The sequence below is a fragment of the Rhagoletis pomonella genome, unplaced genomic scaffold, assembly GCF_013731165.1.
Source record: "Rhagoletis pomonella isolate Grant_MI unplaced genomic scaffold, Rhpom_1.0 Rhpom_scaffold_00001, whole genome shotgun sequence".
Taxonomy (NCBI): Eukaryota; Metazoa; Arthropoda; class Insecta; order Diptera; family Tephritidae; genus Rhagoletis; species Rhagoletis pomonella.
Window position 1 is genome coordinate 72168275 of NW_023458555.1, and position 3834 is coordinate 72172108.

The following is a 3834-nucleotide window of genomic DNA, read 5'->3' on the forward strand; positions in this document are numbered from 1 at the left end:
TGATGTTTTGTTTACTTGACACCTAGGTGGCGTGCAGTGCTGCCACAAGCATTTTGTATTAGCGCCATCTGCCTTTCATGAGTGGTGACTAAAAATGTCCGTATTCAAAGCGTTCATGCAAATGTGATCACGACTGTTAATTATCCAAAGGGAATATTCGCTAATTAATTAATAAATTGTTTGTGATTGGTGTCTCAACTAAACTACCCATATCCCACAACTTGACGTGCTTAATAGAATTTTAGGTTCATTGGTAATGTATTTGCTCACCGTTTTAGCCAAGCCCATAACCTTTATCAGAAAATTTTTTCTTTCTCGTTTCCTGGTGGCAGGCCAAGTAGTGAGCACTTAAACTCACCACACCGCCCTAATTAGTACATTTTACGATATTGGCGAATTATTCAGCCAGTATACACTGTGTGACATCTAATTAGCGCCGAATAAAAAAAAAATAAATAAAATAAAAATTATATTTGAAATAGTTATAATTTTACATTTTACGATATTGGCGAATTATTCAGCTAGTATACACTGCGTGACATCTAATTAGCGTCGAATAAAAAAAAATAAAATAAAAATTCTATTTGAAATAGTTATAATTTTTGCAAGTTAAGCAAATAAATATATAAAAGGGACATCTCTCAATGCTCATATACTATATATTTATATGCATATTATTGTTAAAAAAGTACCACTGCGCAGTAGAATAAGGTCACGCGCTCCACCCATTCAAAATATTACCACGTCGACACGTAGAATTTTATAAGCCTTCGCATGAGACTATATATAGACGGATACTATATTTAGAGTCAAATCTGCATATATTTACAATAACGAAAACATATATTCGCCACTTGCCACCCAACCCAAAACTAATAGTACGTAACTTTTTACACCTACGGGCATAACTACGAGACACATTTACAGAATAACTCGTTTCTCGGCCAATCGCGCTCATGCGGAAGAACGCGCTGACAAATTTACTGTTCCATGCCGGCTATGCGGCGGAGCTCATGGCATTCGACTATGCCCCCTTTACCGCGGCAAAGCGGTCGAAGCAAGGTTGCGTGCAGTCCTGCTGCATAAATACTGCCCAAACTGCCTCTCGCCGATCCACCGCCTCGACATGTGCAGCAGCAAGGATCGATGCCACAGATGTCGCGAAAAGCATCACACCTCGCTCCATCTAGATGACTGCGGAGACCGAAGGCAACCAGCGCACGCGATCAACGATGGCAAGAGCTCCCTCTCTATTGACGTAACGGGGCAGACGAAGTCGTGGGCGCAGCAGGTCGCAGAGGAGGAATTGGAGGGGTTAGAGAGGATCGACTCTTCCCCACATGAGCGAGAAGAGCGCAACTCGGGAACTGACACCGCCAGACAATTAGACCAGTTACCACCATGCGCGGGCGACGCGGAAACTCGTCCTTTCCGCTCGCCAACCCGCGCACAACACAACTGGCGCGACGCGGAAACTCGTCCTTTCCGCTCGCCAAACCGCGCACAACACAACTGGCGCGACGCGGAAACTCGTACTTTCCACTCGAAAACGCGCCCACAATACAAATGGCGACAACACGACGGCGCGGCAACAAGTCCTCTCCGCCCGTCATCACGATCACAGCGTAAGCAGCAACGACGCTACGGCGCGGAAACTCGTCCTTTCCGCTCGTCTAAGCGATCGTCCAGACTACAAAAATTAACACCATACAGCAAAAACCGCTCCGACGAGAACAAAAATAGTAATCGTGCCCTACAACGCGTTCCACCTACCGGCTTCCGAACAGGCCGCCTAACGCAAAGCGCAATACCAACGCCAATTATTCGTGCGCTTATACCCATCGCGCCGACAGCGATAGTGAAGATTGAAGCAAGGGGCCGCCTTCATTTGGTCCGCGCAATGATTGACCCTTGCGCACCGAACTCGTTGGTTGATTCGGAACTAGTGAGAGATCTCCAGCTGGAACGCAATGGGTCCGGACGACTTCAGCGTTGCACGATCGTCATGCAGGAAGATACGGCAGCTCCGACCAGATTACGACGCAAGCGGCCGTGCTGGACCACCACATACGTATGAGTCCGCCGTCGAACGTGGACCCTAAGGTCGCGGCGCCGTTCCAGTTCATGCGCTTGGCGGATCCGCAATTCTTCCGCGCGTCACCAATACGCCTCACACTGGGCCTCGATTTGCATGCGCAGATGATGGTGAGCGGGACCCCCAAATCCACCGTGGGTGGACTCCTGGTCCAGGCGACCATATACGGTCTGGTTGTTTCGGGAGCCTGCCAACCATAAACGTAGAGATTAAGAAGACAAAACCAAACATACACACACACTCATCACACACATACCTTAAAAAAAAAAAAAGTGCATTGAAATTCCAAACCACGTCTGTTTCAATTAACAATGTCCTTTTCTCCACAGCCTCAGATGAGCCGGTCGCGACGAAAGCGTTGGCGAATAAGCAGACCCGCGCAGTACAAAATCCGTGCTGCACATTATAGTTAGTCCTTAAGACTTTCCTCACGTGCGTGTGACGGTTGAGACGCGACTCCTTTTTTTTCATAGCTTGCTTACCGCAAGGGGGCCGGTATGTTTAGGTCCGCGACATAAATATATTGCACCACCCTAATCCGCGTTTTGTAATGATGTAAGAACACACAAACACATACATAAGTTACGGCTATCTTTCCAGCCGCTAACAATAAGCCCCACTGTACGGTAACTTATTGGAGGAGAAACTTAACGAAAGTTACTGTGCGGTGGGCTACATCCCTTTTCGTTTGTTAGCACTTTGTCACTTCTTAGAAGTCCGTCTGAAAGGAGATATCGCAGCTGTCACACCTCGTTTGGTAAGCCAATTTTTGTGTATGAAAATATTTAAACGCACAGATAACTACAAATAAAACGACCTTTGATTTCACTGTACTAAAACCACTGTGTCTTTTGTTTATTCTTATTTTTCGTTACATTAACTTTACGCTGGTGCGCTCCATCTTCGTGCGACGCCACCTGCGTAAATAGTTTGAGTGCATAGTTAAGGACAAAATATACTTTGCCGTCAAACATATGATATGTCCTAATCAACATGGCTTTGTTCCGGACAGATCTACCTTAACTAATTTAGCTGTCTTTACGGAGGATTTTCTGGATACCTTTCAAAGGGGTTTTCAAATTGATGCAATCTACGCAGATTTTTCTAAGGCTTTTGATAGGGTATCTCACCCAATGTTGATAGCTAAACTTGAGCGTCTAGGCTTTCACTCCCAATTTCTAAAGTGGATAACTTACTATTTAGATAACAGACAATGTATCGTTCGACTCGATAACGTATCGTTTACTCTTTTGTTGCTTCCTCTGGTGTTCCCCAGGGTAGTGTCCTAGGCCCGTTACTATTTGTCCTTTTCATTAATGATATTTCCTCATGTTTTTCCAAGTGTAATTTTCTTCTATACGCGGATGACCTGAAGATTTATTATGAAATTAAATGTCCAGAAGATTCAACCATTCTCCAGTGTGAGTTGAGTAACTTATATAGTTGGTGTGTGCGTAATCGTTTGTTCCTCAACATTAGTAAAAGTCATTATTCTTATTATGCGAAAGTTATCAGTATTGTTCCAACATCTTACTGCATCTCAAACTCGCCGCAAAAGATAATAAGTAAATGTAAAGATGTATTATGGAACGAATTTCCGTCATCCCTTGTCAAATTTGCTTTGGAGACAAACCGGTTTCGGCGTTGTGCCATCTTCAGTGTCATTTTTCGTTCTGCATAATTTTTGTTGGTTGCTCGTATTTATACTCCTTGTTAACTACCCCTTTCTTTTGTTAGGT